Consider the following 27,111-nt stretch of genomic DNA (forward strand, 5'->3'; position numbering starts at 1 on the left):
TCAGCAATACAACTACCCTTTCATTTAACTTTTGTTATGTTTCAAAGGATTTTTATGACATTTTGTTTATTTGAAAGAATGGTCTGAAAGGAGAGTTTTAGTAAAGGAAGAGGAAATGGGAAAGGCACAAATTCTGTAATCAAACTGAGACACGGTAACAAAAACATGTGAACACTCCAGCACCAGGTAGGACCCTTTAAGGCCAGTTTCCCATTGTGCATCCGGAGGTTTGTAACCCCTTTTGTCAATATGAAGAGCTTTTGTAAGTCATCATTTACATTGGGGGGAAAAACAACAGGCCTTTAACGATAATTAAACAGAAACCCTTTTTTTAATGAACAAAACAGTCTTAATTCTTATCTGTAAAGCAATTACCAGGCTTTAGCAATAGTTTGTATTGAATCGCTCATTAATTGCTTGTCATTAATGCTTAAAGCCTATTAGGACAATCATTTTCATTCTGAGATGACCTATATTTCACTCCCCAAAAGAGTAATTTACTAATTAGGTTTTTTCTTCCCTTTTATAAAAACCAGGCTCAGAAAAATATACAAATTGAGGCACTAGAATAGAGAATGGCAAAAGATTTATATTTGCCAGGGCAAGCGATTGTAATAAATTATAATAAGTGACTGTGATAAGAAACAGATCATATTTACATTTTCATAACCTGCTTCTGTGTCTTTGTGCCTGAGCCCTACATCAGCCGCTGCACCAAAGGCCATATTTACAGTATGCCATTAAGTAGTACTACATCTAAATAAATCATTACTATGGATTTGTGGGTTATGCAAATCGCGCACAGTAAAACATATCATGAAGGACAACATGACCCAGAAAGCTGGGCCACCCTCTATAGTGGAGATTAGGCGACCAGGCATCAGGAAACGTCTGTCATCTTGATTGTAGGTCCACAGGGAGTGGTGCCTGCTCTTGTATGCGTCTAAAGAATTCAAGCTGCCCCTGTGAGATCAAGACGATAGGACTGGCATTGATGTTATTCCAGATTTAGTCTTTAAATCTTTCCGCAGAGCTCTTTCAAACTGTTATTTTCTCTATTGTATATTTAAAACCTGCCTATTCTGATCTTCTGCGAAACTGCTTGAGGGTGAGTGGCACTGTGGTGTGGTGATTAGGGGGTGCCATCTCACAGCTTGATAAGGCTGAGTTTGACTCCTGGTAGACTGGTGGCTTTAAATTGTCCTGCTGATTGGTGTGAGTGGCTGTGTGCCCTCTGATTGGTTCCTGTCGTGTATCTAATATTGGTGAGATAGACTTCACCCTACTCGACACCAACCTGCCCTGACCTGGATTAAGCCAAACCTCTTAGATATTATAGTTATGTATGCCCGACGTTGTAACTTCATGATATAACAAATAGCATGGTTGAAGGGTATGGAACTTATTGTCCTGGCTGCATTGCACACAAGTCAGGATTCAACCTCAGATGTGCCTGACACTGGAATTTTTTTCAGCTGCTTTGTACAATGTATTGCGATGGCGCCTGCTGTGAAAGGTGCTATATGTTTGTGATTGCATTTGTGTTTACAGATATAATGGTGTATGGGATGTGTTCCTTAAGCATGACATCTCCAGACTGCTGTCTCAGCAGGAATGCCTGCTCTGTCCAAGACCAGTCAATAAATAATTCAGTTCAGTTTATTGTTTTTATAGTTTACACGTACAATGAAAATTGTGTGTTGATATGCACCAACAAATAAAACCACAGTAACAATTAAGAATAAATGCTTACATACATGTGTAAATGTTTCAGAGTAGAAAATGAAGACATAAAGAAATATCATATGGAAACATTCCAGATCTATCAGACAGAATAAGTAACAATAAGACAGTAAAACTGAATTGCTAATGCAAATTGATTGGCAGTGCGCCTGCTTACATAATGGAGTCTGGGTCAGAAGTCAGGCAGAGATGACTGTATGGGAATTAACAGCGTAATGGCCTTGGGGTAGTCTGCTGGTATGACATTGAACGCTTTCATATCACTTGCTGAATGGCAGGAGGGCTAACTCTTTGTTTCTGGGGTGCGTATGGGTCTTTTAAAGTACAAAGAGTATGGTGAGAATTTTCGCTTGCATGTGTGATCAACGTGCAACATGTCACCACTGTCTGACTGCTGTCTGAAGCAGCAAATATCACTTGTCAAAGCTTACCTTACTGTGTATTAAAACGTTTTGCATGGATGAATGTGTGGCGCCAGTGGTGAGCTGGGTCCATTTTAACCACCCAGTGCTGATCTACAGTACTACAGTGGAGATGCCTTACTAAACCATCATTACATCATGGCAGCACTATCTTGTTGACACCCTCACTATGGAGACCCTGATTCCCATAAAACCTGCATATTTAAACTCCTAGACAAGCAGGTGGTTACTGTACATGGACACCACCTTAGATTATTATTTTTTTTTAATTTCTGCAATGTTTTCGGGAGAAATTCATCCAAGTGATGGGGATATAAAATAATTTTCTTATCATTTTAAAGCAGTCAGTCAGGCATCTTCTTACCCACTTAGTCCTGAACAGGATTTTTGGGAGTCTACCGGAGCCTATCCCAGCTAGCACAGGGCAGGAACAAACCTTAGACAGGGAGCTAGTCCATCACAGGGCAAACACACCCACACTAGGGCCAACTCACCTAACCCACATGTCTTTGGACTTTGGGAGGCAACCTGAGCACCCAGAGGGTGCCCACACAGAGAGAACATGCCAACTCCATACAGTGAGCACCCATGACATGAACCCTGGACTCCTTACTGCTACCACTGCATCACCCAACTTTGAAGTAGTCCACTTGAAATTTGTATAACAATGGCTGTGAGCTACAAGGATAGAGTCCTGCTCTGTGAGATGCTAATTTTAACAGCTAAGCCGTTCTCTAATCCCCAAAGTGATCCTTATATAATAGCTAGGGCTCTAACATATTCATAGACACCATGCTTTATGTTATTAATTCCTAACCAGTTTACTGTATGTTTTCTAATTTGGCTGATGCCTTTATCCAACATGACTCCAACCATTTGAGAACAAAAAATTAGTTACTTTTGTGTTTCCAACTGGAGCGCAGGCGGGTGAAGTGACTTGTTCATGGTCACACAGTGTATGTAGCAGGAGTCGAACCTACGATCTCAGGGTTTGAAATCTAAAGTCTTAAGCACTAGACCGCACTGTCTTTCATACTCAGCTTAAAGAAATGACAGTGAAATTGTCCAGATTAATACAATCTTAGAATGCTTGCTTTAGAAATGGAGACTGAAAGGCATACGATGTGCAGTCATCTTGCAGCTGCCTTAATAGAATGGAGTTTGCTCTCAAATTAGCAAAATATCTTGTGAAAGCAGAACATGATAATAAAAGGACAAAGGGCCAGAGAGTAATGAAATTCTTGTGATTGGCATGTTTAAAAGAAATATCCAAGAGCACCACATGCTTACTCCCATAAATACCGTGACTACAATAACTCAACTGAAACAACTTGATGTTAAGTTGTAAACCAGCAGCCAGCCCAGAATTTGTTCCTACTTTCCAGAGTCCGACACCAACAAACATATCATTTGGAATAAAAGATGGATGCTGATAAACTGACAAAACACAGAAAACAATTTGTTGTGAAACAAGGACTTTTCCAATAATTAAGAGGTCAAATATATGTTTGAGTTGGGACCAGTTGGTCTATTGGCTTAACTAGCAGTTTGCTAAATTTGAGGATGATAGTAAATTAGGTGTCTTGAATCAGACGAGACCAGGAAGACCCTGATAAAATCTAGAAATGGACAGACTAGACTTTAATGCAAATCTCTTTACTTTTAGACCCTCTTATTCCATTTTCTGAATTGCAGGGAGCTAAAGGTTATCCTGGAAGCTCTAGGAGCAAAGTAATCGAATGCGAGACACATTAATATGACCACTCACACTCAATCATACCAGGCCACAAGTTAACATTCACGCCCTTGGGGTGCACAATTCAAGGAACATGAAGTATATTAACCTCTACTAGCTTTGGTTTATCTGGATGAAGCTCTCTACCACCAGTAAATTACAAAACAAGGGGAAGTCATACTGGCAGATTACACCTTGCAATCAAAAACTACACCCGGTAAACCAGCCATTTAGTTGTGGTTTATGCATTTCACAGAGTCTTTGATCCTCAGTGAACCATTATATTCATTATAGCTAGAGATAAGATTTAGAACTTAGGGGTTGTTTATTTATTTATGCTCCCAATTTATTATTTATTGCACTGTAATTCACATGCATTATCATTTTTGAAAATGTAGGCAAGTGGGTAAGGCAATGGACCTCAACCAAAAAGCTGTCAGTTCAAACCCCACCTCAGACTCAATGTGTAAACCTTAGATAGTTACCTAATTGAGTATGGGGTGAAATTTAAAACTAAAGTTGAATGGATTCAAATTAAATCTATTACTATACTTTTAATACAGAAAGGCATCAAAAAAAAAAAAAAGAAAGAAAGTTAGTTGGTGTAAACAACACTGTGAGGGAGTGGCGAAGACAGCTATCTGCACGGTTCAATTCTGTGGTGTTAACACTAAATCATTTAGCCCTCTGGAGTAACGTAAGACAGAGAGGAAAAAATAAAACCTGCACCCCTGCCCCAATTTATTTATTACTCTGTTATTCACTGTGCACCTATAAATAGTGACAGACAGACAATTTCTTGTCAGAGCCGATGATTTATCAAGTAGGCACAGCAAAGATTTACTCTGCATGTTCTTTCCATTAAGCACTGTTAAATAAAGTTGTTTGCTCCACAGATCGCCCATGGGTACAAGCTGTACTAGGATACAGGCCGCAAGGAAGTTTTTACAATATTAGTAATCAGAATGGAACTGGCAGTGCCCTAAAATCAAGAACGATAAATTCAGAGCTAAGCAACCATTTGAAAAACTGTCACCAGAGGCCTAGGAAAGAAAAAAAATCCCCCAGTGGAAGCACAGGAGCAGATGAAGATAGGCAAACATTACAACCGCTCTGGCATTAGGTGAGTGAGAATGTGCCGGTCACTTCCATTATAATACTGTAACTTCTTGTTTATATTTAATTTTCTTACATTTAGATTTATTTTCTTAAATAATACTCAAATAACAATCAACAAATATATGTATTTAATAGTCAAGGCAAGGCCTGTGCATTAGTAAGTACAGTATAGTAGTAACATAAACAGGCACTTTACACTGGAAGACTAAATGGCTTATTAATTTGCAACATGTAATTAAAAATTTAATTAGCTTACAAAATTCATTTAAACCAATAGACTAAAGCATTCTGGTTAAAAGCAACAAAAAAAATCCTGACTTTAGATTAGTAGTCATTTCTTGTTCTGTACTTAAGTACGCATCAATCAATCCATCCATTGTGGCATTACGTCTTCTATATTACTCAGAAAATGAGTTGACTTCTTTTCATTGAGTTACGTTTATGGACATATAAGAGCTTCTTCCTTGTGTTTATTGCCATGTTGGATTGCAACAGTAGCAACAGCACCCCTGGACAAGTGTGGTTAGACCTACTTCCAATAGGTTTGTACAGCATCTAACATTATATGAAAGAAATGCTTTTGGTTTCACTCCAACTTCACTATGACAGTAAGTTAAAATGGATACAAGAATGCCAAGAAAGTACAGCATACTCTCTGACAGACATGATGTCGATGGGTAGGAGATATGCTGAAGTAACAGCAAAATTCCCAAGGCATTTATGCATATACTAAGCCTCCTACTGGCACTTGTAATGATAGTGTAGAATTTGTGGATCTTAATGGCTGATATGGCTACTGTAATTTAATTAATATATGATGAAGGAGCAAACCAGAAGAAAATTAAGAATTTGTGGATAAAGGTATTGTTTTATTCTTTTGAGAAATATCCATTTTCTTGGGCACCATGCCCCAGTCGGTGCTAGCTTATAAAGTGCCACATTAGTGGTGTTACAACAAGAATCAGTCTAGACCATGCCACTAGGAACAGATAACTACATTGCAGCTGCCAATATCATAAAATGGTGAATATGCGAAAGCGCTCTGTTATGCATGGATTGCATCAAAATACAGGATCTATGGGGCTTCCCCTTGCAGGTCTGAAAGTTGAGAGTTATGAACCGCTCAAAAAGCTCAGTGAAAGAACACATTGTTTTTCTAAATATGGGTTGTTAATGTGAGGTGAAATGCTGGTATGAACCCATATACATATATTAACTACCATCATTCATCACACAAGAAGAGCAAAGTGCCAGGATGGAATGCCAGTGTGTACCTACCCATTTCAAGCACACGGTAAACAAAAAAGAAAACATAACAATAAATAATTATAACTTCTTCTGTGAAGTGAAAAATGACAAGCTAATAAACTAATGTCTTATCTGACCTGAGCATGTTGACTGCTAAATATGAATTAACTTGTAGTAGGAGATCTATAAATGGACGCCAGCTACGTGTTATTTCATAAATCATCTTTATGAGGTAACTAGTAGTGCCAAATATATACATGCATATTTTCAGATAACACATTAAGACAGAGGATAGTGGGCTTCTGAAAAACAAATGAAAAATCAATGCCAAGTCGTAAAGCAGAATATTTCACTTAATGCTTTTCTTATTAGCCACATTTTGAATATTATTTATTTTTTACAAAAATAATTACATATACTTAACAACTACCATATGAATATCTCTCAGTGATTAACATTTCACCACCATGACATTCAAATGGAAACTATGACAATCAAGTGCAACAAATAGTGCAAGATCTAAGTTGCTAAACCCAGCCAAGTTATTGCAGAGCTGACACACAAAATAATTTTCTGTTCCAGGTGCCAACTACTAGGTAGCTCAAATAAATATTTTTTAAAGTAAATAAATTTATATCATGGCACAATAACAAAATGCACTTAATTAGTATACTTTACATTGGCACAAGGAACAAATTTACCTGTTTTTCACTGTAGCAGTCAACATGTTAAAAAATATTTAATGTGCAGGTTGATCTTAAGTGATGTAAGGCTGCTGATTCTGTCAGATCCATTTTGACTTAGCTTCAGTTTCTCCAGAGCCCACTGTAGTCAGTGCACAGCAAAATCATCAGCCCACATTGGTAACAGCAGTAATGGCTAACAATGAGAAGGGAGCTCTGAGAAGTCAAAGTTTAGTCACTTAGCACTCAGATCACCAATCTGGTCCTAAACCAAAAATATCTTCTGAGAGTCCTATTAATAAAATGCTCATCATTGGCAGTGGCACACAGCAGAATTTTGAAATTCAAAATTGAGCACATTCAGCAAAAAGCCTCCTTGGTCACAAGGTTTCTGAAATTGAGGCTAAACTGGACTCCCTTGCTGATAATGAAATAGCCAACTTTTTTCTGCATGTCAGCACAATTTTGTTTAGTTGCAATCTGAGGTATTAGAAAGACCTTCACATCTATGTGTACCAAATCTAAATAAAAATGTGCTAGGCCCTTAGCAAGATTATATGGAGGCAATGTAGTCTAAAGGGTGGTGCTGCTGCCTTACAGACTTAGTGTCCTGGCTTCAAATCCCACACCCTGCCATTGTCCTAGTGGACTCTGCATGGTTTCCCATGTCTGCATCAGTTTTCCTGCAAGTACTTTTTTTGTTCTCTCAGACATGCTGTTAAAATTGATTGATAATTTCAAATTGCCCTAGTTCTTAGTAGGGACCTTACAATGGTTCACTCAGAAGCCCTAGACTGGCACCCAGTTAAGGGCTTCCTCCCTTGCACCCATAGCTGAAGGGACAGGTTCGAGGCCACTGTGACTCTAAGGTGGATTATGTAGAGCTGAGATTGTTAATGTTATGATATGAATGCAGTATACTGTACAGCGAGCTGCTTTCCCTTCACTGCTTGGTTAGCAACCTGGAATAGAAATTCAAAACTAGAACACTAGAACAATTGTGATGAGAACAGGCCTTTCAGCCCAACAACCTCATCCATCTTATTCACCTGGATTGTCCAAAGTAATATAACTCTAACCCTAATTAAGATTAGAAGATCCCTAAATCCTACCATCTGCTACACTACTTGGTAATTTATTCCATGTGTCTGTTTCCTTGTATGAAGAAAAACTTTCAAATATTTTTGCAAAATTTGCCCTTAACAAGTCCATACAGTGATAACTATGCCCCTGTGTTCTTGCTGAAGGATTCATTTTAGAATAGCAGCTGGGGCCCACTGTACTAATCCTTTCATAATTTTTAAAAACTTCAGCCATGTGACCTTTTAAACTCCATTTGCTTACACTGAAAAGGTTCAGTTCCTTCAATCTATTCTCATAGCTCTTAGTCCTGGAATCAGCCTAGTCATAACTCATGTGGACTATCTGTAGTGCTGCTATGTCTTTTTTGTGTTATAGAGACCAAAACTATATACTGTACATATATGAGGCCTCATGAGTGCATTATAGCTTTTGTAAACAATTAGGACAAATTTTTTTGGGAAAGATCTGGATTACTAGGGAGATTGTCTCTAACCAGACTGAAAGGAAACTTTTATTTTGTCCCAAAATATGGCTGCAAATTTTTGAGCACCATCCACACTGCAGCCTTGTAGTCTGAAATGGCATACTGTTTTCTCTCCCAACTGTTATTTTACAGTAGCTTTTACTCAAAACCCTAGTAATGGGGTATTTCATGAACTGAGAGGTATGCAACAGCATCAAAATCAACTGACAGCCAAGCAATGAAAGAATCAATTCATCCATCCATCCATCCATCCATCCTCTTCCGCTTATCCGGAGTCGGGTCGCGGGGTAGCAGCTTAAGCAGAGAGGCCCAGACTTCCCTCTCCCCGGCCACTTCTTCCAGCTCTTCCGGGAGAATCCCAAGGCGTTCCCAGGCCAGCCGGGAGACATAGTCCCTCCAGCGTGTCCTGGGTCTTCCCCGGGGCCTCCTCCCGGTTGGACGTGCCCAGAACACCTCACCAGGGTGGCGTCCAGGAGGCATCCTGATCAGATGCCCGAGCCACCTCATCTGACTCCTCTCGATGCGGAGGAGCAGCGGCTCTACTCTGAGCCCCTCCCGGATGACTGAGCTTCTCACCCTATCTTTAAGGGAAAGCCCAGACACCCTGTGGAGGAAACTCATTTCAGCCGCTTGTATTCGTGATCTCGTTCTTTCGGTCACTACCCATAGCTCATGACCATAGGTGAGGGTAGGAACGTGGATCGACTGGTAAATTGAGAACTTTGCCTTATGGCTCAGCTCCTTTTTCACCACTACAGACCGATGCAGAGCCCGCATCACTGCAGATGCCGCACCGATCCGCCTGTCAATCTCACGGTCCATTCTTTCCTCACTCGTGAACAAGACCCCAAGATACTTGAACTCCTCCACTTGGGGCAGGATCTCACCCCCCCCTGAGAGGGCACTCCACCCTTTTCCGGCTGAGGACCATGGTCTCAGATTTGGAGGTGCTGATTCTCATCCCAGCCGCTTCACACTCAGCTGCGAACCGATCCAGAGAGAGCTGAAGATCATGGCCTGATGAAGCAAACAGGACAACATCATCTGCAAAAAGCAGTGACCCAATCCTGAGTCCACCAAACCGGACCCCTTCAACACCCTGGCTGCCTAGAAATTCTGTCCATAAAAGTTATGAACAGAATGGTGACAAAGGGCAGCCCTGGCAGAGTCCAACTCTCACTGGAAACAGGCTCGACTTACTGTCGGCAATGCGGACCAAGCTCTGACACTGGTTGTACAGGGACCGAACAGCCCTTATCAGGGGGTCAGGTACCCCATACTCCCGGAGCACCCCCCACAGGATTCCCGAGGGACATGGTCGAACGCCTTTTCCAAGTCCACAAAACACATGTAGACTGGTTGGGCAAACTCCCATGCACCCTCCAGGATTCTGCTAAGGGTGTAGAGCTGGTCCACTGTTCCGTGACCAGGACGAAAACCACACTGTTCCTCCTGAATCCGAGGTTTGACTATCAGACGGACCCTCCTCTCCAGAACCCCCGAATAGACTTTTCCAGGGAGGATGAGGAGTGTGATCCCTCTGTAGTTGGAACACACCCTCCAGTCCCCCTTTTTAAAGAGGGGGTCTGCCAGTCCAGAGGCACTGTCCCCGATGTCCATGCGATGTTGCAGAGACATGTCAACCAAGACAGTCCTACAACATCCAGAGCCTTAAGGAACTCCGGCGTATCTCATCCACCCCCGGGGCCCTGCCACCAAGGAGTTTTTTGACCACCTCGGTGACTTCAGTCCCAGAGATGGGAGAGCCCACCTCAGAGTCCCCAGGCTCTGCTTCCTCATTGGAAGGCATGTTAGTGGGATTGAGGAGGTCTTCGAAGTACTCCCCCCACTGACCCACAACGTCCTGAGTCGAGGTCAGCAGCGCACCATCCCCACCATATACGGTGTTGACACTGCACTGCTTCCCCCTCCTGAGACGCCGGACGGTGGACCAGAATCTCCTCGAAAAGACATTCTCCATGGCCTCTCCAAACTCCTCCCATGCCCGAGTTTTTGCCTCAGCAACAACCGAAGCCGCATTCCACTTGGCCTGACGGTACCTATCAGCTGCCTCCAGAGACCCACAGGACAAAAAGGTCCTATAGGACTCCTTCTTCAGCTTGACGGCATCCCTCACCGCTGGTGTCCACCAACGGGTTCGGGGATTGCCGCCCCGACAGGCACCAACCACCTTGAGGCCACAGCTCCGGTCAGCTGCCTCAACAATAGAGGCACGGAACATGGCCCATTCGGACTCAATGTCCCCCACCTGTCACCCACCTCCCTCGGGACGTGGTTGAAGTTCTACCAAAGGTGGGAGTTAAAGCTACTTTTGACAGGGGACTCTGCCAGCCGTTCCCAGCAGACCCTCACAACACGTTTGGGCCTAACAGGTCTGACCAGCATCTTCCCCCACCATCGAAGCCAACTCACCACCAGGTGGTGATCAGTTGACAGCTCCGCCCCTCTCTTCACCCAAGAGTCCAAGGCATATGGCCACAAGTCCGACGACACGACCACAAAGTCGATCATCGAACTGAGGCCTAGGGTGTCCTGGTGCCAAGTACACATATGAACACCCTTATGCTTGAACATAGTGTTCAATTGATCTGAAATAAAATCAAATTCTCCATTGGGGTGCCTGCATTAGGAGCTTCATGGATATTAAAATGAAAAACTATACAGCTATTCTGTAAACATGATTGAAAAACAGTTTTGATTAATAACCTGATGATCTGTACATATTCATATCTCTGTTTACTTATACAACCATGTTATAAAAGATGACCACAGTTTTTAAACAGCATCTGAACTTATATATCAATATAAAGGAAAAACTTTTTTGCAGTTTTCTTGTTCGACCATGGTGGCTTATGCTTGAGTACCCTTTTATAATGACTCTAAAACCTGGAAAACTCAATTAAATTAAAATGTTCTTCAGGATGAAAAATTACAGTGGGCACAACAGCAACATTGACTGTGTTCTTTTCTACAGATGGCCTGGATGTTTTTTTCTAAAGAAAATTAACAATTTTATGAAGATTTTATCATTTTTGAACAATGCAGTGCTCATATCAGACAAAAAATAAATCAAGCATAATTGTAGTATCATTGGACCTTCTTGGTGATATTCTTTGTTAATGACTAATTTCGGTGAGTTTTTACGTGATAAAACATGACCACATTGTGTTAAATGTATAATTTTAATTTTCCCACAGACAGCAAATGTTTTGCACACCTAATGAACTTGACAAGGTTTTACCAAATTGTTAAAGGCCTGACTCACTCTCACAGTCTTATATTAGATCTAATTATCATGCATGTTATTGAGACTCAAACTGTAATTATTACTCTTCGAAATTAAATTACCTCTATTCAAAAGTTGATTGCATTTGTTCTGTTAATCCATTGCCACTATGGTTACAAATTAAAGCTAGAACAGTGCCACACCCAGATAGCCACACTACATTAAAATTTACAGAAATTGTGACTAACTAGAATTGAGTTCTGGCAGAGCATTGTGTTTAACGTGTAACTATAATGTATCTTTGGAAGATACAAAAGTGATTAGAGTACAAAGAAACTCCCGAACACACACACTCTTAAATTTCAATGCCAAAATTATAGATGGTGAATGAAACAGCTCTGCCAAACAGTTTGTGTTAAAAGGTGTAAAAAAAAATTTTATAGCCCATTTTGAATACAATTACATCCAAACAGATAAAAACAAAACTAGCCTGAGTTCTGTAGTTAACAACTATTTTTAAGGTAGTAATTTGCCAAATGCAAGATCTGAACTGACATATATACTAAAATTCTTACAAGCATCAGTAGAACAGATTTAGGAAGTTCTTCAGTTACAACATCCACCTTTATAAAAGGATAAGTGTCTATGTGTCTGTTTGTGCGTCCGTCTGGTTGCAATGTCTCTGTCATTCCAAAAGATGGTGCATCAGAAACATTTTTAGAAATAAAATGCATTTAATTTGTCATTCTAACAGATGGCACATCACAAACATTAACAATGCTTTTACAAATCCCATATCAAATAACATATAACGGAGACGTATGCATTGCATGGTGCACTGTAAATGTTAACTCTGAGGTCTATGTCGATTACTTAGATTTCAACCCTCTTAGTACAACTAGTTGTTGATAAGATAACATGCCAGATTTCAAAAGGCACCTTGCAATCTTAATATGGCAGTGGCAAAACCCATATCCCCTTGCACATAAACACCCATGTAACTCCACTTTATTACACAATAGCAAATTGTAACTCTAACTATTTAAAAAACAAACCCTACTAGCTGTTCCTGGCCAAACACCAGCACCGTTGACTGGCACAGTTTTAAATGAAATAAAATTGTCAGCTGTCAGAAAGTTATTGAAAAACTTTGCAGAAGGTAGACCCCAGGGTGCTTAATAATTATAAACCAATTTCAAACTTGCCTTTTCTTTTTTAAAGTATTTGAAAAACTGGCATCATTACTGCTAGTCTGAGCTCAGTATTTGGGCTGTTTCTGTTTTTATCTGACATGTTAGTAGTGACAGATACCATTAGAAATCCTACTTTTTGCGTTCACTCATGTCAGATGACACTCAGCTATACTTATTCGTCAGATCAAATAACATTTCCACATTTCTTCTATGATGCTCCAAATGAACTGTGTCAACAAGTTAAAAGGCACTGTCACTTTTTAAATGAGTTGGCCCAACTTTAGTTTTACTGAATCAGCATTAATTTGAAGATGTTACCTTTGGCATCAGTTTGCCTTTTACCACACTTTTTAGCATATTATCCAAAACTTGCTTTTATTAGTTAAACATAATATAGGAAAATAAAGATGTTCTCTATGCATGGAAGTAATGGAGACATTATTTCTAGTAGAACTGACTACTGTAATGTGTTATTCATAGGCTTTTCAAATCATTCTCTATACAGCTTTCACTTAATTGAAAATACTGTTGCAAGGGCCACATACTTTTGTTTAAAAGTCTATGCATAAGTTTTCATTTAAATTTAAGGCTAATTTGAAAATTATCCACCTATCATGTAAAACTTTAAATGGTATGGGGCCTGTTTAACTAATAGAACCTGCTAGTACATTCATCACGATAATCCACTGTCTCAAGATGCCCGGGTTCTAACATTTTCCAAAGATGACTGAAACTACATTGGGTCACCGCAAAGGGCAACAGTCTAAGCAATGAAAATGATTCCTTTGGTCTAGAAATTGCCAAATGTTCTGTCTAAAATATGCAGAATATAGCTGATTATTAGTGTTTAATATTGTAGCAATGTAAGCTTGGCAAATCATTCTAAATTGTTCTTACTATCCTCTGTTGTATCATCCTGTAGTATCCTGCTGATGCCACTGTTGACACTAGTGATAATTTGAACCTTGTAATACATCAGTAAAAGTATTCATTCTGCTTCTTATTAGACTGTACAGCATGTGCTTATGATATTGTAGAGTCTCTATGACGTTGAGGGTGTTCATTTGGGTTGGGTGAAGTCAAGTCAAGCTTTTTGTTGTGTGTACATAGTACAATGAAATTCTTACTTGTATGTGTCCTTGGAACAGTTGACAGTAAATCAATATGCATACTGCATACTATATATACACTGTTGTTTTACTTTATATGTTTCCATGGGGATCTATAAACAGAAAACATAACATTCATTTTCACTCGTATACAAGTGATACTTAGCTATTACCTTTCTTTTTGGCCAAATGACCTTTCTTCAATGCCTGTTCCAATTAATTGTGACAGTGAGTTCCAGGAATAGATGGATGAGATCTCTTTGGGGGGGGAATGATACAAGCAGCAACAACATTCTGTCACTTTTGAACTCACTTGGACTAGCACGCAACTTAAGCGTTATCCTTGACACCAGTATGTTTTTTTTTTTAAACACAGGTTACAAAACTATCTAAAACCTTTTATTTCATCTTTAAAGTTTTGGGAAATTAAGTCTTTTTCTTAATATTGAGAATACTGAGAAATTAATTGGTAAATTTAATTCTGGAAGAATTGAGTACTTCAAGGTGTTATTCTTTGGTTGCTCTAATTGATCTTTATCAGTTAATAGCAAAAGCTACTTCAAGAATCATTACAGGAACTAAAAAATAAAACTACATAATTTCAGGTCTCAAATCCTTGTACAGTCTCCGAGTTAAATTTAGGGCTAAGTTCAAAATCCTACTTTTAACTTATAAAGCCTTTAATGGCCAAGGCAATGCTTACCTATCTGAATTTATTGTTATTTACAAACAAGAGCACACATTAAGATTTCAAGATGCCGGCCTACTTAAGACTCCAAGGTTTAATAAAACAACTGTGGGAGGCTGACCTTTTAGTTACAGGGCCTCAAACCTGTGGAATGATCTACTTGCTAATTAAGAGATATGCCTTCAGTCTCAGCATTTAAATCCAGACAGAAGACTTGTTACTTTAGGCTAGCATACCATGACTAGAGCTGCTTGTTAGCTGTGCAGCTGCACATATTGTACACTGTTTTGTGAAAAATATAAGTAATACGATAATTGTGAACCATTACTAACCCTCCTCTGTTCTGTTTCTATTCTCAGTACCCTGTGGTTACTATTCTGTGTCCAAGATGTCTTTCTGCCTATGGATAGGACACTTAGAACCAATGAATTTCTCTTTTACAATTGACTGTGGAGCCCCAAGATGTTTATCTGCTCCAGGGACACTGTTGACTGGAGGTTTCGTTTTACTCTCCTCTGTTGTCAACTGGCCATAGTTCAACAGTTAATTAATGAAAAGATATTAATGGACTCTATTTACATTAATCACTTTTGAACCATTTTGTTTTCCTGTGTTTTCATACAAACCAGTGAACCTGAAGTGAACTATTCAAAAATAAAATGAATGTTGAATAAATAAATGTGTGTAAATATATATATATATATATATATATATATATATATATATATATATATATATATATATATATATATATATATAGAGAGAGAGAGAGAGAGAGAGAGAGAGAGAGAGAGAGAGAGATAGATATTAGTATCAATATAAAAATATACAGTATATATAGTATATACACACACTGTTATTTTCCAACGTTTGTTCTTCTTATCAGCTGTTTAGCAACCTCATAACCTATGGGTAGAAACTGACCATTAGTGCCAGTGGTCCTGCACCATTAGCCAGAAAGGGAGAATGAGAAAAGCAGCCATGCTGAGGTCTTTAATTACACTGTTTGCCTTTTCAAGGTTAGTAATTGTTCTATATGTTCAGCAGCTGGGTGTCGGTAATATTCTGTGCCACCTTCACCACCCTCTGCAGTGCTTTACATTGCCAGATCATGGACTCCCCCAGAGATTTATAGCATTTTCTCCAGTAAAGTGGGTGACTGCAGTTTTTTCCTCTTCCCTTTTGTCCATTGAACCTTATATTGTCATAATTAGTTATTTTTTAGTCATTCAGACATGTCTGTTTATTTATATAAATATAGTAGCCTTCATCGGATGTGCAACTGAATATGAAAATACTGGTAATATATATAGGAGGGAAGGAATGATCAAAGCCAGGCTGAAAGAAAGGAGAAAAGGTGAGAGTAGGTGGGAATAATAATGCATAGAAATATTAAAATTGTTTATGGATTTGCAACCATTATTTACTTCTACTTTTCTCTGCTTTCTTTTCTGGTTTTTCCGCAGTGGTGTTTTGTGCTGCCACCACAACCCAATCATAGCACTGTGCAGTCACAGGTAACGCTGGAACACTGCAGGTACCATTGCAGGTATAATGCAGGTACCTCAACTGTCAATGAGACTCACTGCATCAAACCTCCTAGGGCAAAGCTTAAAAAACAGTAAGGAACTACAAAGGCACATTTAGTTAGGTAGAATGCCCAGTGAGAAATGGTTGGTTGGTTTTCTGAATTCCTGCAAATTGTGCTTTTTATTCCTACATTGCACCTCTGGATTTTTAAAATATTTTTTCTGTCCTCCAAACTCATCTGACCATAGCATCGGACTTATCTTTAAAGAGTTAAAATTAATGTCTATAGAATATAAGGACTCTACTTGTTATATTACTTGTTTATCTGTTCTACAGTATGTTAGTGAATACTGATTTTTTCTTATATATTATTTTTGGGATGTCTCATTTTTAACTTTTTCTAATCTGCTTTTCTTTTTTTGTTATTTTTATCTTTGTCATCTTGTAAAGCACATTGAGCTACATCCTTTGTACGAAAATGTGCTATAGAAATAAATGTTGCTGTTGAAAAACTGCCACTATAGAAGATGAAGAAAGAGGGTAAAAATTTAAGACATGGAAAAATATAGGTATGGTAGGTACTGTACATCTCGTTTCATTAGTTGTATATATTATATTTACTGTATATGTTTTGTAGATGATAGATATCAAATAATGCAAAGTATGCAGTGCTGACCAGTATCAGCAGGTAAGTACTATAAATACATTTTTAAACTCAGTCTAAAATGTCATATAGACAGGGTTCAGATAAGACATATTTCAGGTTCCGATTAATTAAAACATGTGCACAGCTACAGTGTTGACCCAGTTACGCACTTGGGCTCCTTGCACAGCCTTTAGCCTTATCTCTACATAGTTGGGTTTGCTAATTAGACTAAAGGATCATTCCAGCTACATGTGAGGCCTTTCAGTCTTGTGCAAGAACACCACTAACTGCTATAACTCATACCTAGATTTTCTGTTTTGGTTCCAAAAGTGTCATCTTTACCTGACAATAACATAAACACAGAAAGTGAAGTCCACCATTTTTTTGCAATATATATATATATATAAGGTAAATGAAGAAGAGATTATGTGTTGTACGTTAAGTGGGGCGACAGCGTTATGTGCTGAGACGAGATTTGTCCTTAAAAAAACTACTTGGTTTGCTCTTTTAAACTTAACACTGCATTTCTGGAGCAAATGACTTAACCGGCCGGGTTGTCAATATCATAATAATAATAACAATATTATGTGGGGTCCACATTAGGCATTAATACAGCACACACGCTCCCTCTTCTCTTCTCTTCTCTTCTCGCCCTTCACTTTTTTGAGCTGTATCTTATGTTGCCCTCCTCCACACACCATCTGCTATTTCCCCTATGGTTGCAGACTCTCAGTGAATCTTACTTGTACTTCTTCATGGAATTAGGTGACTTGAGTTCAAAGGTCCCCTGCAAACGAAGCTAATAATAGTGCTTTAATGAGTTTAATCTACATGAACAGTTCAAATCTCAAATGGGTTTGTGGTTTCATTTTTTCTATTCTAGGATGTGTTGCCATATTTCATTCAATTGAACATCAAATAGTTAGCCAGGTAGCAATAAAGTATTTGTCTTAATAAATAAGTATAACTACCATGTTTAAAATACAGTGTATACTAAGGAAGGACAATTTAATCTATCCATCCATCATCCAATGCATTGTAGCAAGGTGGTCCAAGGTTGGACCCAATCCATATATGGTTACTCCACATCCATATCTTACTGCAGGCCACACACATAAGTATCCAAATTCACCAGGGCCAGTTCAGAGTTACTAATTAGCTTAATTGTATGTTTTTAGGAAGTGTGAAGAAAAACAGAGCAAGATCTACCCAGGCACAGAGAGAATGTACAAAGCCCAGAGAGCGGTGCCCAGGCTGAGATCTGAACCCAGCACTACAGATATAGGAGGTGGCAGCAGATACCCTGGAGTACCATGGTGCCCAGGTCAGTTTAAGTGTTTACATTTTTGTCAGATAGATTTGAAATGTCCTGTTAATGTGGAGATAAGCTGTTACTGACAGGCAAATCTGCTGAAAAGGCTTAACGTATACAGCTGAAGATGGAGAGTAACAAAATATGTAAAAAATATAATCTGACCGGAGCAGAAGCAAATTATGATTTTGGCTTGGCTTAAATATTTTAATGAGCAAACGAAATAAACGAAGGCAATTAATTTGATATTCACATAACAGAATGTGGTTCCCATTTACTAAAAGAGTGAAGGCTATGGGCATCATAACTTGGGATGGCTTCTGCTCCACTTGCCAGGCTGACAGGCAACACTTAAGGTGTTTAGGACATAAAAAAACAGTATGTCTAGTCCCTGGTGAGCTTGCTTTTACTGTCCTCCTCTCTCAGCCATTTTCCTTCTAGCAAGTTGTGTTTGTGAATTACAGAAAAAAAAATGAAAAGCTCATTTAGTGACAAAGCATCTTGGTTGAGAGGCTCTATATACTAAGATGTCTTGTCTATAACAGGAGGGTAGCCTACTCTGATAGCATTCATTGATACAATCTAAAGGCTATTTCCAATTTTTTTTTTTTTTGCTAAAGCTTTGGCTGGCATAACGCTGCTGCTTTTTCCACCTCACTGTCACTCATGCCGCTGTTGGCTGTAATTCACAGAACTGCTGGGGCCACACTGTCGTTTCAGTATCATTTTCGCATTACTCTCAGAGTCGTCCAAGGTAAGTAGCCATGCATCTTTTCATATGTGCATGCAGTTGCTAGTCCTTCATTCTAGATATTTTGTAGAAAGACATTCCCTATCTATTTTTTTTTCATCTGCTGCTTAGCAGCCGTAACATTTATAACAGATATTTTCTAAACGCAAGAAAAAAAAGCCAGTTTGACAGCGAGACAGCAGCTCCTCCGCATATATTCAAACCTTTCATTCATTCATGCTCTGCATATCTATGAACTTGTCTGCAAAAAAACTGCTGGCTTGTTATACTCCACAAATTCAGTCCTCTCTTTCAGCTCTGGCTTCTTTATTTTTCCTGCTACTACACATGCTGTTAGCTCCCAATACTACCTAAGGTTTACTACACGCATGCATTCCCATTCATGCAATCTGCTGCTCTTCATTCTGCTCTCATTGCCACATCCATTCCAGTGAATGTTGTGCAAGACAAAACTGAATTTTAATTTTGGACCACCGATTAGGATGCTCTTCGGGTCATTAGAAAGGAAATCAGCAAGACTTACTTGGCCAGGTGTGATATTCAGCAATGTGAAATTGCCTGCTTCCCTCTGCTGCATTTCTCTCAATAGCCTTCCTTGCAAGAGAAATTGAGTTTGTGCCTCCTCTCCCCCCACCTCCTCCATCGCCACCACTACCACCGACTGACCGCCCACCCTCCCTACCCCCCTTTCCCACTGGCTGCCTCAGTCCGTCAGTGTGAAATTCAAATACACAATGCCTGTGGTCACACCTCACTGAGCAAATTATTCATTAGCAAGGACTGCCAGTACTGTGGACGCTGGGAAAGACAGCCTCAGGAAAAGGATGGGCTGCATATAGTATATAGCACCGCTCGCTCGCTCGCTTGCTCTCTCTCTCTCTCTTACTCTCTCTCACTCTCGCTTGCTCATTCGCTCTCCCCTCTCTCTCTCTTTCCAATTTCTCCTCATCTTTTCAGCAGTAACAGCAGCAGCAGCATACAAATTTGCAATTGAGGAGTGAGAGCTGGGAGTAATAGGTCAAGTTGTGTGAACGACCCTAGCAGACTCATCATTTTGAAATGTTCACTTTGAAATTAATCACGGCAAAGCATATTTGAGATTACTATTAGAAACTCATTAAGATCAGTTTTAACAGAAAGTGGGGTTTCTTTAATAAAATAAATGGCTACCTAATAAACAGTATGGAAGTCTAGTGGAAGACAATGCATAATATGGTCCTGAAAGTCAGGTTGGAATGCCTGGGCAACAAAAATTCTCACGGGCTTCCCTTGATCTTAGCTCAGCACTTTTGTGCCTCTAATATTCTTGGGCTTGAGGTCTCCAATAAACATGTTATACTTCGATAAAGAATTTCAGAGGGCTCTAAGGTCCCACTGATATCTTAATAAAGGCTGGACATGGGCCACACTTTAAACAATTGTTGTGCTTTAACTGGAGATCCATACAAATTCACAAAAATGTTTAATTATTAGTCCTCAGCTCATATTTTTTTTACATTTTATCTTTTATTATGAAAATAATTCCTTACTCAGAATTCTAAATTTTTTGTCATTAACTTCAAGGGAATTACATCCGAAATGCAGCTGTTATAGGCAGGATCAAGCAGCATGTAGGGAAACACCCCATGTATCTGATTAATTATTTTGTATTATTTTATTATGTAAATTGGCCCTGTGTGAGTATGGCTGTATAAATAAATCTTCTCTGTAGTGAACTGTAATCCTTACAAGATTGGGCTACTGCTTCAGAGTTTAAGAAAATAACAAACATTTTGATGGGAGATGGACATGTAGCCCAAGATGAATTATTCATCATTATTCATGTAACTGTTTCAAATATCATTCACCAAAGTACTGTTACTTGTTACATTAAATTACTCTTCTTCTATGGTCTATGGTTCTGTTTGTCTTGCATTTTGGGTACCCTCCAGTCCCTCATTGACTTCAAACTAGACCAGCCAAATTTGAAAATGAATGCCTGGACAGTTTGTTATCAGCCATTTTGACCAATTTTCATTCGTATTTGTATTTCTTATTTTATTTTAACTTTATTTTTTGATATCATCGCAGTGCCATTTTGGTTATAATTTTATTCTTTTTCTTTACGACAGCATTGCTGCTGTGTTACAAACATCATTTTGTGGTTCATGGTTACTTGTGTCCAACCTTTGGATTCTAAACATAATCAACTAACCTTTTTAGCTATTAGGGAAAGGATCATTAGGTTGCTGAGATTTTTTCTTTTTTTTTTTCTCTTGAATATTATTTTTGTCACTATGTTTGGTTCTTAGTTATCATATTTCTTGGATTGACCTGTAGCTCTCTCCTCAGTTATTCCTTCATTTTGTTGTGATCGTATTATGATTTAAATTTCTTTTGAGCTTTATAAAATTAGGCGTAATGCTCTAGTAAGGTATTTGGTATAATTCTCTAAATTTCAAATTATTTTCTGATACTTGGAATTTGAAACTGTTTTGATTATTATGTTTACTGCAATGTCATTTTATTTTTATGCACATTGCCATTTTGTGGTACCATTGCTAAGACATATTGAGAAGGGTCAGCTTTATAAACTGATGCCATGGGATTCTCAGTGTCCACATTTATGAATAGCTCGGTAATTGATGTAATGTTCTGTTCTCTTCACTTTAAGGCTCACTGAAAGGTACATTTTTATCCTGGTTTTTTTGTCAGTGACTTCATTCTCATTTCCTGATCCTTTCTTATTTACTTCCTGCACATCATCCTTGTTGTAAGAACACATTTTTCAAAGAAATGATTACAATTTAATTTCCTGGATGATTTCTCAATATTAATTTAAGTCTCCAACTGCTTGTAATAGATGATTTATTTTATGTTTCAAATTGTGTTTGTATTGTGCTGTGACCTGTATTATGGGTACTTGTAACCATGTAACGAGAAAGTAACATTTTTATTTGGTGACTGAAGCTTTCTTGAGAATTACATATAGATACAATTTAGGTTTCAAATTAAGGTCCTTAAACTTTGATTAATCTCTAAGCAAAATAACTCAGATTTGTATTTTGACACATATGGCAAGATAACCATAGCTAGACCAAGTAAGTCTTGTGACTTCAAAAACACTTATAATAATTGCCCGACTAGAAGGGGAAAATGCCATGAAAACCTAGAATAGTAACCCAAAAGGCAGAGAAAAATCTTTATAAAAATAAAACCTGTATTTTCACAAGGGCTGTGCAAGCAAAAAGCTCTGAAGAGCACAAAAGAATACAAAGTAACCAAAGTCCCGATATAAAAATTTGTTATCAAAAATCTAGAGTTAATGCAAAGCAATATCAAGGCACAGAAAATCACAAGAAACACTCAACTCCCTAGCACATTTGTAATGAACCACCAGCAACTATGGAGGGCCCTCCCATAAATAGGTGGTTAGCAGGTGGCCCCGCCCCTTGAGGAGCCACCCAGAAAGAACACGGGACATAACCTGGGCTTTTCTCATATAGCATTAAACACAAAGCAAAATATACATGATAAATAAAAGAAACATAAATAGAAACAAATGACCCACTTTTAGACAAAACAGACCAAAAACATAATGTGGTACCCCAGCCAGAGTAGAAATGCTGGCTGAAACATGACAGTAAGGAGACAACTGAAGAAGCAACACAGAAAAAATCCGGAGGACAAGATGGAGCCAGTCCTTGAGTTCTTAAGGCCAACTTTGTGGTGTCCTCTTTCACCTGTTCAGTCTGCACCTAAGGCTTCAGAGAGTGCCACTACTGTGGAAAACACCCCACAATGTTCCTCTTTCAAAGAAGACAGACATCTAATGACTACAGGCCAGTGGCACTTATTTCTCACATCATGAAGACCTTTGACAGACTGGTCCTGGACTAATTGTATTTATTTATTTAAAGAGCGTGTGTAAAAAGACAAATTTCCCCTGGGGACAAATAAACTTAATATCCTATTCTTATCTGATGGACTCAGGGAATTAAACCCCTTTCATTGTGAGTAGAGAAGGCCGCATATTGTGGAAGGCCTAATTCAACACTTGAAGATTCACAAAGGTAATAATGGAATATATTGTTTAGAAATCTTTCAAGTAAACAATGAATATTATGCCTGAGGACGCCAGTGGAAACCAAAAGGAGGTGCGTCTAAAATGGATGCCAGGAAGCAAGCAAAGGATCATGGGGATCTGGAGCAAATGATTGAGTTGTGTATCTCAAAAAACACTTCATGATTTTTAAAAAATTCATTCATTGTATTAAAGGGTCTCTGAATCATTGAGGCCTCTATGAATACAAGTTTTCTTAAAAAGAAAAACCTTGATATTTAACAGAAGAAACTACTAAAACCATAGAGACCACATCCAATTAATGATCTTGATGGGCCAACTGAACAGTGACCAGTAGTTTTAACTGTTTTAAATGGATCCTAACATGCCTGGGATTCGCGTCCTGGAGTGTTTATATGGTTTGTATAAGGCTACATCTGAATGATTGCAATGCTCTACTATAAACTTTATTGTCACTTTCATTCCTGGCATATTTTATGACTTTAATTGTGTGTTTTGAGAAAATATTTCAGTGATATGACTACAGATTCATGTGCCAAAACTTAATCCAACTGGAAGGAGCAAATTATACACCATAATAGAAGCTACTGCTGTTAAAATAGACATGAACAAAATTGAGATTAAGTGAAATCAACTCCTAGCTTCAAGTCAGTACTAATTTAATTGAATGGTGGTACAGAGCAGAACTGTAAGCTAATGTGTAAATAATGACATGTTAAAAAGTATCTCTGCTCAGATTAACCCTGATGGGAAAGCCGAAAGTCTAAAATACCTCACTAAACCTTACATCCATAATAAATATTTTAAGTATTTATTTAATGATTATAATATAATTAAATAACTTTACATGTAATCCTTTACATGAACTGAAACAGGGCAAAGAAAACTAACAAGTACTTTCAGAATTTTATGCCTGTTGCAATGGCAGGCTGTAAGAGTTAAAATGAAAATGAGTTTGCAATTGGAAGATAAGGTAGTTTGTAGAGCTGTCCATAGTCAGTGTCTATAACAAGGTGTAGATCTAAACAGAAAAAATTTACAAAGAGAACTGAGTGAACAAAGTACAAAATGAGAAAATCGATGAAACAAAACAGAAATTCTAAGCCTTGTTTAAATTGCTTTCCCAGTCTTACTACCAAAGTTTTAAAGTTTGTATAATTGAATCCAAAAATCTAGATACACCTCAATCTGTGGTGCCATTTTAAATAGCCACAGCATTACATTACAAATAAATGTCATATGCCATAACCAAGTGATGTCACACATCATGTCTACGTAACTGGCAATAAGCAATCCTATAAAAAAATATACCAGAAAAGTGACGTGAATCATAAAAATAAAATTAATAACAAAACGATAATATAAAAATAATAACTAAGACCTGCAGCCCTTTCTTACCATTTAGAACAGAAACTAAAGCAACAACACAAAAAAATAATTCTTTCAGAGGACAACCCCTAAAATAAATTCCAAACTACATAATTCTTAGTATAGATAAAAAGGCCAAGGCAAATAATCATTACTGGGTAGTCTAATTAGACGTAAATAGTCAAGGCCAGAAAACCCAAACCTTACTACACTAATCCTAGTAGCACCTAAAGACCAACTCAAAGGGTCATGATTTGACTTGCATTTTTAATTTTTCTAAATAGTTTATTGGGATGTAATATATATGCATTTTGTTTAATTACATTTTTACTTATGTTATTCATTTTTTTATTATCCTGTGGTGCCATTCTGTTTTTATTGTGGGCACTGTCACTTTGGGACTTTAGTCTTGGTGGTTGCTATGTGGCTGTTAGGAATGACATCAGGGATCGCAGATAAAATGACATCACAGATGAAGGAGTATAATGATTACTTCCTTGGAATTCCTGGTTTGTCCAAATTTGTGGAATAAATCTGAAACTCTAGAAAAGCAATAACTAAACGCAATGTGTGATGAGGGGAGCTAAGCTTGTTACTTGTCTTCTATGTAACAGGACTGCATAGTTAGGGCTGCCAACTGTCCTCATTTTCCCGCACATGTTCTCATATTTTACGTGCCATGGACTGTCCAGGAGAAATTTATAAAATTTTGAAAATGTCCGGAATTTTGGCTGCTAAAATTAAAAAATCTCCTTATTCATTTCATTGGTAAAATTTAAACGCCGTATATAACTCAGCATTTACAGAAGTAGGGCACACACTTTTTTTCCCAAAATCTTCACTTCCATAGTAGTAGTAAATAACGCAGATATTGACAAGAATAGAAACAACCCTTCAAGTTCTTGGCTTTTGACTGTCCAACTTGGCTTTTTCACTTCATCTTTTGAATTCAGCTTTTTGTTCTTGGTGAGTAGACATTTTGTTATAAATGTTGTTCCTTTTCTTAATTATGTGTAACCCCAATTCAGCATAACTAAGTGAATTTATTCAAAATCGAAATTACAATTTCGATGTGAGATCTTATTTTCAACTCTTCTTTCAGCGGCTTGGTTAACAAGAAATTTCATACATCCAGGTACAGTCCGTCATATTTAAGTGCGAGTAAGTTCTGCTTTGTAATATTTTAATGGAAAATATTATTACCACCCATTGCTCCTAACTATTAAAGTTTCAGTTAATTAAAAAAAATCACACATTTATTCTGTCATATAAATGCAGTATCTTTTCAGTTATAAGTTGATCGACTAATTAGTCACTTCTTCAAATAATTTCATAATATTTTCATAATCCTTTCTTTTGCATAAATTCAGGAATACCCATTTTGCCAAAAAGAAAGTGCAAGTTCACAGAATATTTGAACAACAAATATCCTTGTTTTTGAAAGGGCAGAACAGATTTGATTAAGGGACTAATATTCAGAACATTCAATTTCAGTAGCATGCTATGTAAAGATTTCTATTCATATTTATCCAAGAACCCAGATTTACTGAAAAGAATAGCTTCAGTGAAAAAAATATAAAAGAATGCAGATAAATGCAAAAAACTACTAGAAATGAGTTTGCCATGTGTATCACTTTTTACAGATTTACGACAATTAAACTATTCAAATAAGAATGGAACGAAGGAAGTCTGTTAATTTAAGAGGCTTGACATGTTCAAAATTTTTAATGGTTTATTAGTTTGCCAGTGTCTGTGATTATAGTGATAAACTGTTACTAAAGGTTTAACTAACTAAAGGACAGTAACCTTTTCTTTTGTATAATCAACAAAACTCTCAATTTCAGAATGACTATGTGAAATTTTAAGAGGACACAGCTATAACATAAAATCTGAACACAGGGCTCTTGTCTTCTCGTTTTCATATAACATGCGCCACAGTCATAATGCTTGAAATTCGTTTTTAACTGCAAATACTGTTTCGAGATTACAATTTAGTGACTTTCTTTTTTATAGTGGTGAGCTAGAAGCCAAACTAGTTATGATAATGCCAATTGTAAACAACGGACTAAATGTATTTTGTTTGTTAAACATTTCAGCACACAGCATGCAATACGTACAAGACTGTCTCCTAACTGGATGATGGAATGACAGTAAGATGAAAAGGACTGAGGATATGAAAAAAACAGATTGTAATCATTTTTCTAAAAAATTCTATTCATTTATCATCCATGCACTAATTTATTGAAAAATTACCAATTTAAAGAAAAAAAAGAATAAATAAAAAAAAACTAATTTACACTTCAAATCTGGATTTGAATGCTCACTTTCATGCACAAGGCCTGACACGCATTCCTACCCTGAATTGTTATTAATATAATCACACGCCATCTTGAGAAGCATTGTCTTGAAGCAAAGGTTTAAATGTGACCCTGTAGGTCCGCAATTTGGCCTAATGACCTCTTTGTCTGTCTGGCACTTTCAACACTAGCCATTCCACAAACACTCGCACATTGTGTCAAATGTTTTTTGTACACAACACAATTGGACTGCATATTTCACATAGCTCCTTAAAATTCCTCCCCAGCTACAATCATGATGGGTGAGTCTATTTGAAGTCAAACTTAGACTTTTCTGCAGGCAGTGTCCTTTGCTTTTGGTCAGTTATAAAGTGTGGTGCTGGTGGATTA

The 27,111-nt window shown here is 37.9% G+C and overlaps 1 protein-coding gene across 1 annotated transcript in view; it reads right to left on the reverse strand.

Moving 5' to 3' along the window:
- prrt4 (proline rich transmembrane protein 4) overlaps window positions 1-19,625 on the reverse strand; it is an 86,990-nt gene extending 67,365 nt beyond the window's left edge. The window contains exon 1 of the mRNA XM_039761447.1: window positions 19,517-19,625. The gene's annotated coding sequence lies outside the window, so the exon portion shown is untranslated. The remainder of the gene's footprint in view (window positions 1-19,516) is intronic.
- Between the last annotated feature and the right edge of the window lie 7,486 nt (window positions 19,626-27,111).

This window comes from Polypterus senegalus, chromosome 8 (genome assembly GCF_016835505.1).
Source record: "Polypterus senegalus isolate Bchr_013 chromosome 8, ASM1683550v1, whole genome shotgun sequence".
In the NCBI taxonomy this organism is placed as follows: Eukaryota; Metazoa; Chordata; class Cladistia; order Polypteriformes; family Polypteridae; genus Polypterus; species Polypterus senegalus.